The following is a 13,779-nucleotide window of genomic DNA, read 5'->3' on the forward strand; positions in this document are numbered from 1 at the left end:
GTGTTTCTTTTTGTTGCGTCATCTTGTTGTGTCAGCTCTCCGTGTGTGCAGCGCCATTCCTGGGCAGGCTGCACTTTCTTTCGTGCTGGGCGGCTCTCATTATGGGGCGCACTCTTTGCACGTGGGGCTCCCCTACGCGGGGACACCCCTGCGTGACAGGGCACTCCTTGCATGCATCAGCACTGCCCATGGGCCAGCTCCACACGGGTCAAGGAGGCCCCGGGTTTGAACCGCAGACCTCCCATGTGGTAGACGGATGCCCTATCCACTGGGCCAAGGCTGCTTCCCTCTCGGTTTGTTTTTGACTGCCCTTGCTTTGCCCATTACCAATGGGGCGCTGTCCCCTGGGATTCAGGGTGGTCCTGAGGCTGAAACTCTAAAGAGGTGAGGGCGCTTGCCACATGTGCTCTCCTGGAGAGATGCCTTTAGCACTCACGAGATTCTGCAAGGGTCTCCTATCAAAATGTTAAGTATTTTCATCTAAGCAACTCTGCTCCTTCTCCAAAGCAGCCTTTCTCAAATTGTGGAATGCAGATTCTGACTTGGGAGTCTGGGCCCTGAGATTCTGCATTTCACTCAGCTCTCAGGTGATGCTGTGTCCACGGACCGCACTTGGAGTAGCACCTCCCGGAATGAGACCACCACCTCTGGGCTTCACCACCTGCCTGGCCTGGGGACAGTTCCTGCCCTGTGGCCCCCAAGGCCTCCATCCCTAAAGCAGGGAGCTTCCCTCTCCATCTCTCCTGTGAAATGAACAAGAGGCTGCATCCCACGTCTGAGCCTGGGGTCTTGGGGTCCCCACCGGCGGGTAGGATGAAGCATCTGCCTGGCCCCAGCTTGCCCAGAGGTCAGAGGCAAGAGCTTTCCCAGGGACCATCCCTTCCAAGGAGAGAGAAAGAACCAGTCCCCTGGCTTGACGTGGGACAAAGGAGACCCACATGGGTGCGTGAGAGACACAGCGCCTGTGACCTAGTCCTCCCCACTCTCCCTGCCTCCTCCTTCGGCCTCGACAACCCAGCGAGGCAGGGGCAGCTGGCTGTTCGCCTGTCTTATAACAGTGGGAGCTGAGCCAAGAGGGGCAGCCAGGAAGGAGGCTGGGCTGAGCTGGCTCCTCTCCCATCCCATGTGGGGATGTCCCATCCCAGGGGACATCAGGGATACCCTTGGGAGAGCCCAGGAGGTCTGGGCACCATGCCTAGACAGCACATCAATTTTAGTACAATATCTCAAAAGCTGACGAAACAAGAAGCTGGGACACTGGGACCTGACTCTATTGCTGTCACCCTAAGTTCAGAAAGCAAGGGTGGAGTCTCCCTAGGCTCACTGTTGGGTGGCTTCAGACAACATATACACATGCACATTCATCTCTTGTTCTACCTATCCATCCGTCTACCTGTCTATCTGTCTTTATACCCATCTATCCATCCATCTGTCACATCATCTATCTCTTTACCCACCCACCCATCCATGCCCCCATCCATCTGTCCATCCATCTAGGATATCTATCTCTCCCCCCTCTCTCTACCCAACCACCCACTCATCCATCCACCTTGATTCACCCACACACCCATCCATCCATCCATCATATCTATCCAGCTGTCTAGCCACCTGCCCACCCACCCACCCATCTATCATTTATCTATGTCATCTCTTTCCCCTTCACACAGCAGACAGTTCAGGCAGGGAGTCTCCCAGTCAGCACTTACCCTTGATTTCATTCTTCCCATGGCTTATCAGTGGAGAACAACCAAGGCTGGTGGCATATGTGACTTTGCATTTTCTCCCCCACTCCTTCCAGGTCTTTCCTCCTCCCCAGATTGCAGCAGCGTTCCTGAGTAGTTAAGAAAGGCAAGCCTCGGGAACTGGTTGTGAGCTGGTGACCGATCAACAGTGCCTGGACTGGAACATGTAACCTGCTTTTCCGGAAGCCTGCTCTGGTTGTTTTCCCTCAGCTGCCCGCTCACCCCTGTATCAGTGGGCCTTTTGTCAACACGTAACTTCTGCCCTGCTGAAAGCTCACTTGCGTCCCCGCGGGCCTTCACAACTGTCAAGCCCTGTCACCACATTCTTCAGAGGGCAGCCCCCCTCATCCCCTGGAGACACGCCCCAGAAAAGACCCTCACCTCCGGGACAAGCATGGGCGAGGGAGCTCAGTCAGTGCACCAAGGGCGAGGACCCACGAACGCCCCCTGGGTGAAGGCCCGTTACTCCATGCTGGCCTGTCGAGTCTGTCTTTGGTCTGCCGTGTCCCCATCAAGTGGCAGCAGGCTGTTCATGCGGCTCCCAGCCACCCTGGTGGCTCTTGGCTTCTGAGATGGGGCGGGGGCCCAGCTGCCCTGGTCTGCCTGGGATGGCCCAGTTTTAGTTCTGCATCTTGAGAAATGGCCCCGTCTCAGGATGGCTATTCAACGAAGGGCTGCGTCACATTTGAGGGCTCAGGCTTGAGACCCCACCTCCTCCTCCCTGCTGGACAGTCCCAGCTCGGCCTCCAAGCGGAAGAGGCCTCTCCAGCCACAGTGAGGGGAGTGGGCCAGGGGGCCTGGAGTCCTTCCCCTGGCCTCACCCATGGAGCCAGACCAGGGGCCTCTTCAAGCGTCAACAAATCAAGCACCTACTAGGCTGCTTGGGGATGCAGCAATGGACCCCACAGGATGGACAAGTCAAGCAGTAGGCTACCAAGCGGTGAGACACATTAGAAAAGAAAATAAGGCAAGGTGGGGGGACAACACAGAATTGCACTGCTATGATAGAGAAAGCAGGCAAGGAGGGCTGCTTGGAGGAGGAGGTGCTCCTGCAGAAACTGAAGGAAACAGAGATTAGCGCAGAAGACATCCCCTGGGAGGCCACTTCCACTCTCCCAGTTTAGGGACAAGGAAAGAGGCACACGGGGGACACCCAATGGGTCAGCAGATGGACGGATGACCCCAGAACCCACTCCTCCCCACCCCACCATGCTGACCCCCAGCAGGGAGTCTGTGTCTCAGCGCCCCACCCCCATGGGCCCAAGTGGCCGCTCCATGAGGCAGGGCCACTGTCCCAGCTGTGGTTTCCTTCCTCCACCTTCAGTTCCTCATTGCCAGAACTCTCCTCAGTCACGCCCCGTGGCCTTGCGTCCACTCCGCCCTGCCCAGCAACCTCTCCCCTGGCCTGTCCTGCATGGCCACTTCCCTCTCATGTTAAGTCTTTTTGGAGGGCAATCTGCCCATGTCCAGAGAATATTTATAGGTACCACTTCACCAAAAAATATCCTGCCAATATTCTCCCACCTGAACACCAAACTATCCATCTAGAGATATTTATTTTATATCATTTCATAACTGCAGAAATATGTGGGTATCTACTCTATGCAATATAATACACCCATGACAAAAAGGATATAGAATCCATATATGGCAGTATTATTTGCAAGATATAGTTAAAAAAACAAAAACCTGGCTGTTAGCACCCATCGCCTCCCTATTATTCTCAGGAAATGCATGAAAGGCCATTTTAGAACAGATTCCCCCACCTAAGGAAATGATAAATTGGGGCGTGGTCACTCCTGCTGACTCAGCTGCTCTGGAGTCCTCTCGGGAGGTGAGGGCGGGAAGCAGTGTCCTTCTTCCGGAAGGAATGTGGTCCAGCTCTGCCTCCCTGCAGCCCCTCCCTGCGAGGTCCCTTCAGGATGTACCCTAACCAGGACCCTCTAATTTCCTTTCTGCATAATGAGAGAGCCTTGGGCTGTATTAAAAGCGGCTTTTCCTCTCTTTACCCTTATATTCCTGGCCCCCTCCAGGTCTTGCGGTTCCTTGAATGAACTTGGAATTCCACCAGCTACCTCCCCAAGGGGTTTGGAAACTTCTGCCACCTAACATTTATTAGACGAGACACCTGCTTCTAACGTGACGGCGACTCCCAGCAATCATGCTGAGGACCAGGCAGAGCCAAACCTAAAAAAAAAAAAAAGCTGTGCTGTAAAGTTACTTGATGTACGTTGATGATAATTCTCTGTCTGCATTTAACAAGCTCTCATTCAATTTGATGTTAGTTACACCATTGCTGTGCAAAGGAAACTCACTCCAGGAAAAAAGAAAAAGGCACACCAAAAAATCACCTCCATCTAGGAGTGGGGCGAGGGGGGTGGGGAGTATATGGGGACCTCATATTTTTTAATGGAACATTAAAAATAAATTAACTTTTAAAAAATCACATCCATCTCATTTTTATTTCCCTCAGGCACTGTGCGGCCATCTACTCTTGCTGTGCCCACCCAGCCGGCCTTGGGCACCAGACGGAGCCAGATGGAGGCCGTGCAAGGCGGGGAATGACGGGGAAAGAGACCCTCAGCTCAGCCCCCACCCCAGTGAACGCCAGGTCCGATCCTCCTCCGCAGCCTACTCCCCTCCCGCCCCGTGCCTCCATCCCTGGGGTCTTTTCTGCTAAGTAGGTCATCCGCAGGCCAGGGAGGCACAAGCCCGGCTGTCCACCCGCAAGGGTCTGGAAGAAGGTCCTCTTGGGGGCGGGGTCTCCAGGCGGGTGCGCGGGATGGCGCTCAGTCAATTTAAGGATGAAAGCCAAGCCGAACCGGGTGCCGCTAGGGGGCGCCGCCCGCCCAGAGCCCAGCTCCAGGCCCAACGATGACGTCTGCCCCCACCCCCACCCCACATCTGGAGGCGAAGGTGTCAGTTTAAAGTGAGGGCTTCCAAAGGCTGTGGGTGCCCCCAGCCTGGACCCCGCCCCCTCCACTCTCTCCACCTCTAGCCTCTTCCGGAATATTCCATCCTGCAGCCTGGGAGGGGGCTGGGGGAGGACCCGGGGATCGGAGCTGGCAGTGAGGTGGGGGAGGTGGGGGACACCCGGCCAGCCACTCCCGGAGCCAGAGGGGCTCGGCCTCCAAAGCCTCGGCCAGAGCCCCGCCAGCCCCGCCGCGGTCCCACCCCACACACCACCCCCACCCCGCACCATCCCGCAGGGACCCCCCGGACAAGCAGGAGGTTGCTGGAGGCTGCTAAGGGTCTACCCTTAGCCTCCCCAGCCCCTGGGGGGTCCCCTCTGCCCGCACCACCAGCACCCGTCGATGGGGATGGGGGATATGAGGGGGCCCCTTTACTCCCAGCCCCAACTCCACAGCCACAAGGAGACCTGCCTGACCCAAGGCCCTGGGACAGGAGGAGGCCGGGCACAGGCCAGGCACAGCACCGAAGGGGACCCTAAAAGACCCAGCGGTACACGTCAATCCTATTTCAATGCAATGCTTGGAAATCAGAAGTGGTACCAAAAATCTATGATAAAGTATCAAAAATGTAAACAAAGGCAGAATCGAGCAGGGCACTTCACGGCTTGGGAACTAGGTGAGTGCCTCCGGCAGGCAGGAGGGGGCAGCCTGGGCTGAGGGATCTGCCCAATCCTTTAACCCCTTCCCACCTGCCCAACGGAGCCAGGCAGGGCCTCCCTGTAGGCCTGGGAACGCCCGGGCAGTTGTCCCTGTTAGCACCGACAGGAAGGGGCTGGGGGGCTGGCTGCACTGAGACAAGCCTCGGGCTCTGTCCTACACTGCCCCGCACCACCTGGGGCCACCCCTCGCCTCCCCGCAGTGCTCTCCTGCCCTGAAGCACGGCTGACCCGGGCACCCGGGAGAACACGGCAGCGTGATGCTATGTGCCAACTGCAGTGTCTGCCTTGGACAACCCCGTCTGAGGGCAGCTGGCTGCCACATCACGAGGGCACTCGACAGCCGGTGGAGAGCCCCGGGTGGACAGGAAGTGAGGTCCGGCCTACGACCAGCACACCACATCAGCATGTGAGTGGCCCATCAGGAAGTGAGGCTCGAGCCCCCGCCAAGTCCTCGATGACCTGCGGCAAGGCTGACTGACCACGGCCTCTTGAGTCCCTGCCCCAAACCACCTGGCTGAAACCCACCTCCAAATTTCTATGTAAACTGTGCGAGATCAGAAACGTCCCCTTGTAGAGTACTTTGTTACACAGCATTAGGAAACGAATACAAACTCCTTTTCCTTCTCCATGCCTGGCCTTGCCCAAGAGAACCCTCTGTGCCCACTTCTAGTGCCCAAAAGTCTCTGAAGGCTCCTACCTCATGGGGCAGAATTCTTGGCACCCTGGTAGCACCCAGCTCTGTGTCCCAGTCCCCTCTGGCCTCACCCTTCTGGCTACTGCCTCATCTTTGCCTGGCTCCTGCTGTCAGCCCAGGCCCCTGACAACGAACTGCTCTTTCTGGGCAAAGGAGTTAGAAACCTGACCAAGCGAGCCCAGGGCGGCCTCCCCTCTAGGATGCTTGGGAGCCCTTTGCCTCGAACACCCCAGGTCACTTTGGAAGAGGGAAGCTGAGGTGGGGAGGAAGGGCCTCCACCTGTGCCAATCGAACGCTGAGCTCTGGGCCCAGGCCCAGCCATGGCCAGGGCAGGGGAAGAGGCCGCAGGCCACAGAGAGAGAGACTGCTGCTTGGAGAGAGGCGGAAGGCCAGGCAGTCCCGGGGCACAAAGGAGACGGGGCAGGGCGGGAGCAGGACAAGGGGGAGGTGGCGGGCTCCCGGAGGCAAAGGAGACACGAGGCAGAAGGGGAGGAAAGAACTTACCCAGGTGAGCTGGCGAGGATGGTCAGCCACCACACCAGGGAGCCGAGAGAGCCTACAGTTGTCAAGCAGGAGAATCCCGTCCATCAACCATGTGGGGTCTAAGCTCCCTTTCGATTTAGAGGTGGAGTGGACATCACCATCCCAGGATCCATAGGATGGAGGAATAATATATGGATTAGAGTGGACTTACTGGTATTATAGTATAGAATTATTGTGACTAGTAATGGAAGAAATTGAGGCATTGACATGGAGAAAGTGGCCATGGTAGTTGCTGTGGGCAGGGAGAGGGAAGAAGAGATGTGATGTGAGGCATTTTTGGGACTTGGAATTGTCCTAATAATATTGCAGGGACAGATGCTGGACATCGTATGTCCTGCCATAACCCACTGAATGGACTGGGAGAGAGTGTGAACTATGATGTAAACTATTACATGTGGTGCAGCAGTGCTCCAAAATGTATTCACCAAATGCAATGAATGTGCCACAATGAAGAAAGGGGTTGTTGATGTGGGAGGAGTGGGGGGCTGGGGGATGGGTATATGAGAACCTCTTATATTTCTTAATGTAACATTTTCTGTGATCCACACATCTTCAAAAAAATACAATTAAATAATCAAAATAATAAAGATAATAGTACAAACATTTAAAAAAAAGAGTGAGAGATTGAGTTGGAGAGGTAGAGAGGCTCCCCCTGCTGGACCTGCCTGGACAGCCCCCACCAGGGCCATGCCTAGAGGAGGCTGGGGGAGCAGAGCCCCCACACCCATCTCATGAAGCACATTCAGAAATGACGAGTCCCGCCAGGGCACCCTCGCTGAGGATGACACGCCTGGAAATGTGACCAGCTCCAGATGCCCCCTGCGGTGTCCCCACAATTCCACGTCCTCTGCTGACAGAGTGGGCCATGAAGCTGGACTCAGCCCCAGGCGGCCCAGCCTCCCTGCTGAGCCCTCTTGGGCTGGAGCAGACAGACGAGGAATGGGGGACCAAGGCGGCCTTCAGCCTGAGCCCGGCTGGGAGGCCTGGTGTCCAGCAGGTGCGGCAGGCTCCTCCGTCCACCCAGGCTACGGGCCAGTCTGCCTGGTGATTCATTTTGTAATAAACATCGACTCCCCGCAGAGGCTCTTCTGCCCTGTCATCTCGTGACCACAGCACCAGGACCAGCCCCGGTTCTCCGAGCCCGCCAGGGCCGCTTCCACGCAGTTTGGAGAGACCCCCAGCGAGAAGGCCGGGCCCGGCTGGGAAAGGGCTCCACGAAGGTGTTCAAGATGCACCTCCCAGGAAAGGTGCAAGCCAGCACCCCACAAGCGAGCAGGAACCAGGAGAGGCCAAAGGCGGGAGCAGGTCACTGCTATCTCCAAAAACTGCAAGGTCGAATCTGCCAGCGTTCACGCGAAGAGCAGCCTTCCAGACCAGCCCGCTAAACGGAAGTGGGGGTGACCTCAGAGAGGGGTGCGGCGATGGCCAGCATGGCCCCCCTCCTTCGGCTGAGGACGAGGACCCCCTACAGGCCAGGCCAGGTTTGGTGGGGAGGGCCCCTGGATGGCGACGGGCTTGGGAAAGTGGCTGTGATGTTACAGAGCAGGTGCTTAACAAGCCAGTGGCACACGTGCCACATCGACCCTGTGGACCCGGGGGTCTGGGGGCCAGGGTTGACACCCAGGACGGCCGGTCCCGGCCCTGCCCTGCCCGGCAAGTTGGGCAAAACCTGACCAAGCACGAGTCACAGCTTCAGATGCCAATGAAATTGCAGGAGAACGGGCAATGGGTCAGGGCACCGTGTGGCCCGCGGTCAGCTCGCGCCCTCCGGGTGGGCCTCACGAGCGCCGAGGCAGCCTTCCACCAAGCCCCGGCAGCCCTGCGGCTCTGCGCAGACCTACCCGGAGCCCCTGGGCCCACAGGCCAGAGAGCCGACAAGCCCGGAGGTGCCGCCCCTCCCCTGGGTGGCTTCACTCAGAGGAGGACTGTGCATCCCAAGGCTCTCTGCGGGGTATGGCCAAGGCAGGGACTTTGCCAGAAAGCACCCCCTGGTTTGGCCTCTTCCCCATCCCTGGCTTGCTTTCCCCACCCCACCCCCTCCATCATGAGCTCCTGGGAAACCCAGCCTGGGGGCAGGGAAATGCCTCTCCAGGCAGCTCTCAGAACCACATTTTTGGGGGGCCATGGTGGGGGGGGCTTGTGTCCCGAGCAAGATGAGAAGCAGGGGGTGAAGGGGCTGGAAAGCAGGCTCTAAATGAGGGCCGCTAAAGGTCAGGGGCTGAGGGCCCAGGTGACAGCCAAGCCAGTGGGCCAGGCGCTAGGCCCCTCTCCTCCTGCAGGCAAGGGGCTGCCCCTCGGAAGCAGCTCTGCTTTGCACAGGTTTTCCCATTTAGTCCTCCCAACAAGGGGCTATCACCCCCCTTTCACAGATGCACAAAGGAGAGTGAGCCTCGTCAGTAGCTCACCCAGGATCTCATGGCTTTCCAAGTAGGTCCAGGATCCAAGTCAGGCCCCCACCCCAAAACATCAGGACCTTCACAGTTGGGGCAAAATAAGACCCCCCGGGGCTGAGCCAGCTGGCCTGGGGGACAGAGACCCTTCCCAGCCAAGGGGGACCGCGGGGCAGGCCAGAAGAACGAATTGGTGAACTCTAACATGCTTATAGGAGTCTACTGGCTGACATCCTTCATGTCATCAGAATTGTCATTTTAATATTTTGGCCTATTGATTGGACATCTCATTCATTGGGTCTTAACTAGCATTTTTCGAGCATCTCCCCCAAATACCCTATATTTTGCTGCTTTTGTTGCAGTAGTTTTGTATTGTTTTGCAACTGTTTATTGCTGTCTTGACATACTTATTTGTTTTACTTATTGACAAATCCAGCCATCTTGCATACTCTCTTCTTAATTGTAACAATTGCCTGTTGAATTGCTTGGGTGTCTGTGTAAGATGAAAGGAAAGATGAATGAGCGTGCTGTCTTGTCCTCTGAGTTTTTGAATAGATGCTATGATAGAGGCAGGCTTGATTTCAGGTAGTGGTCTTCTAATATGTTACTAGCAACAATGGTGAAGAAGGCTTTTGGCAGAAATCCTTTACCCGGATTTCTAAGTTTGCTATGAATCATGAGTGAGTGTTGACTTTTATCTAAATACTGTTATTCACATTTTGTAACCATATTTTTCTCCAGTACTCTATTAATATGGATAATTACATTAATCCATTTTTAATGTATAACTAATGTTGAATTTTTAAAATAAACTTTGTGATGATTTTTTTTTTCTTAATTCTGATGGACTGAGTTTGCTAATAGTTTAGAATTTTTTTGATCTATGATCATGAGGGAAGCTGGCCTGTAATCTCCTGTTTTTGTGCCATCCTTAACTGACCTTGATATTTTGGTAGTGCTATCCTCATTCAGTGCACCTAGGAGTGTATTTTCTTTCTTTCTCCTTGAAAACATTTTGTACATGACCAACATAATCTGCTTGAATATTTGGTATGATATCATCTGAGCCTAGTGTTTTCTCTGTGAGAAGATTATTTAGTTCTAAATAAATGCAGTTTATTTAGTAGCTCCAGGCTTATTTAGTGTTTCCATTTCCTTTAAAAGTCAGCTCAGGTTATGTACTTGGGAATTTGATTATTTATTCACATGTATTGATGTAAAGTCGTTCAGAATGTTTGACTTTTTAAAGTATTTCTGCTCTATTTATAGTTATACCTTATTAATTCCTATTACTGCTTAATTGTGCTTTCTCTAAATGTATACACTCTCAACAAGGACAGTATCAGTCAAAAAGGGGCAAACATTAGTTTTTGGGGGAGAGATTCTTATTCATTCTTTGGGTAAAGCACAGATGCACATACAGCACATAAGATAAAGAGCATATCTGTGGTATAATAACTTCATGAGAGGGGAGCAGTGTAGCTCAGTAGTGAGCAACTGTTTCCCATGTACAAAGTCCAGGGTTCAATCCCTGGTGTGTCTTTAAAAACAAAACAAAACAAAACCAAAGAAAAAAAACTTGATGGTATTAACTAGGAAAAAGTAAAAAACTGTTTCTTACGAGGGGGCTATAATGAAAAAAAAAAGGATGAGAAACACTGTTCGCTTTATATTCAATTTTACAAGACTATTTTTGTGTTAGGATACGTTTCAAACAAATTTTGCCTCTGTTATTATAATTATATTTTCTTATTTATTTAATTCATTTGTTCCTTCTCGCCCCGAGACCCCGCTCCGGAGGCAGAGCAGCCCAGGAAGGCCGGGCAGGGCGGTCCCGGGCTCCGCGCCGAGTTCGGGGTGGGGGCGGGAGGGGCGGAGTCAAGGCCCCGGACGCGCGCGCGCCCAACCACAAGGCCGGCCCCGCGCCGGGAGCGCGCCTGGAGAGCCTAGGTGGGGAGCGCCATCCTGCCGCCCGGGGCGAGGGACGCGGGGCCCGGGGGCCCGCTCTGCCCGGCCCTGGGCGCACTCCTGCCTTCCTGTCTCCGCCGGCCTCCCTTTCCTCCCGCCTCCACGTTTTCTCATCTGTCTGTCTTCATCGTCTGTTTCCGGTCTTCTCCACACACAAGATTCTGCCTTTGGTGTTTTTTTCTCCTAGGATGACAGCTGGGCTGCAGTTCTTTCCATTCATTCCCCCGTCCTCCATCCGTCGGTCTGTCCACCCATGGCTGCCGCTCCATTATGCTCAGCCACCGCTTGTGCGGGGCGCTGGGGTAAAGCTTGCACCACTTGATAGCCAAAAATCTGTTCATTACCTCTCATGGGAAAATACACACACGGTCAAATCATAAATCTCTTGCGTTTTCAGGGGGAGCTGAAGGAAATAGCTGGTTTGAGATGACGCGTTGATCAAACCTCTTCTCGGCATCTTGCCTTTGTAAGGGCACAGAGCGCCCATCTGGCAGGAGCTCAGCCTTCCGTGGGGACATGCCCACCCACGCCCTCCTCCTGTGGAGGGGCAGTGCCTGGTGGAGCGCTGGTTCTGGGAGGACAATAGGGAGGCCCAAGCTTTGCCCTTGAAACTCTTTGGGTGAGAGTTGACATAAGGGATTAACTATAAATGTCTAAAATACATATATACTTCTCAGTGCAGCTGACGTTCAGAAATTAAGTGGCATAATCACTGTTGAGTGAGCCATTACACATTTTTTAGCAATAATTGTGGCATTCGAAATTAACCAGAGGTTTGCTTGATTGTGTAGTCATGTAATCCTCTCTTGCTAGTAGGGCATTGAGTCCCCACCCTTTGGTGTGTGGGGTCTCACAGATAAAAGGCATGGCAAAGGACAGAGTTAGGGGTTTTTGATGTGGGAGTTTTGATGCTGGAGTTTGAAGCTGAAGCCTTAAGCTTGAACCCCAGAAAGAGAGGGACCCTGAACCCAGAGGGAAGCAAGAGTGGTTAGTTTAGGTAAGGTTACATTTCTAAGAATTTGTCTATTTCTTCTAGGTTATCTGATTTATTGGCGTATAATTGCTCATAAGTATTCTCTTATAATCTTAATTTCTGTAAGATGATTAGAATGTCCTCTTTCATTTCTGAATTTGGTTATTTGCATCATCTCTCTTTTTTTCTTTGTGAGAGCAGCTAAAGCTTTGTCAATTAAAAAAAATCTTTTCAAAGAACTAACTTTTGGTGCTGATTTTCTTGCTTGTGTTTCTATTCTCTATCTCTGCTCTGATCTTTATTACTTCCTGCCTTCTGGTAACTTTAGGTTTACCTTACTCTTTTCTGTTCCTCAAGATGTGTAGTTAGTTTATGGATAATCTCTTTCTTCTAAAATGTTGGCGTTTATAGCTATAAACTTCCTTCTAAGCACTGCCTTTTTTGCTTCCCATAGATTTGGTATGTTGTGTCTTCCTTTACATTTATTAATCTCTAAAAATTTCCTAATTCCCTTGTAAATTTTTCTTTGACCCATTGGTTATTTAAGAATATACTGTGTAATTTCCACATATTTGTGTTTTTCAGTTTTCCTTCTGTGTTTATTTCTAATTTCATTCTTCTGTGGTTGAGAAGATACTATGTGTGATTTCAATGTTTTAAAATTTGAGACTGGTCTTATGCCCTAACATACATTCTGTCCTGGAGAATGATCCAAGTACACTGAGTAGAATGTGTATTAGGCTGTAATTGGGTGGGTTGTTTTCTATATGTCATATAGGTCTAATTGGTTTATGGTATTATTCAAGTCCTCTGTTTCCTTATTGATTTTCAGTCTAGATGTTCAATCCACTTATGAAAGTGGTGTATCGAAGTCTCCAACTATTATGTAGTACTGTCTACTGCTCCTTTCATTTTCACCAATGTTTATTTATGTATTGGGGCTCTTATTAGGTGCACATGTTTATATTTGATTTATCTTCTTGTTGCATTGACCCTCTTATTAATATATAGTGTCCCTTTTTTTTGTCTCTTGTAACAGATTTTGATTTAGAGTCCATCTTAATTTCCTGGCTGCTATGACAAAGGCCATAAAATAGGTTGGCATAACAACAGGAATTTATTGGCCCATTGGTTCAAAGACTAAGAGGACTGCTTCTCCCTTGGGTTGGTATTGTCCAGGCTGGATGGTAATTCCTGAGTTCTTTGACTTTGCCATCACATGGTGATTTTCTCTCCTTTCTCTTCTGGGTTCCACTGACTTCTAACTTCCTGCTCCTCCCTGTGGCCTTTTCTTTTAATAGGCCTCCAGTAACAGGGTTAAGACCCGTTCTGATTCAGTTGGGCCATTCTTTAACTAAAAACAACATCTTCAAATGGTACTACTTAAAAAGGGTTCTCCCACATGAATGAGATTAAGATTAAGAACATCCTTTTTCCCCTGGGGTTCATAACCCAAACTTTCACAAAGTTTATTTTCTGATTTTAGTATAGCCACCCTAACTCTCTTGGTTACTATTTACATGGATTTTTTTTCATCCCTTTATGTTCAACTTATTTGTGTCTTTGAAATTTAAGTTGTATTTCTTCTAAACAACATATAGTTCTATCTTGCTCTTGTATCCATGCTAATCTCTGCTTGTTGACTGGAGAGTTTAATCCATTTGCACTCAAAGTAATGGCTGATAATGCAGGGTGTAGTAGAGCCATTTTGTCATTTTTTTCTTGTGCATCTTATACCTTTTTTGTCCCTCATTTCCCTGCTTCCTCTTTTGTGTATAGTTGATCTTTTGTATTGAAACTGCTTTTGTGTTGAAATTCCCTTCACATTACCTTTTTTA

The sequence above is a fragment of the Dasypus novemcinctus genome, chromosome 6 (assembly GCF_030445035.2).
Source record: "Dasypus novemcinctus isolate mDasNov1 chromosome 6, mDasNov1.1.hap2, whole genome shotgun sequence".
Classification (NCBI taxonomy): domain Eukaryota; kingdom Metazoa; phylum Chordata; class Mammalia; order Cingulata; family Dasypodidae; genus Dasypus; species Dasypus novemcinctus.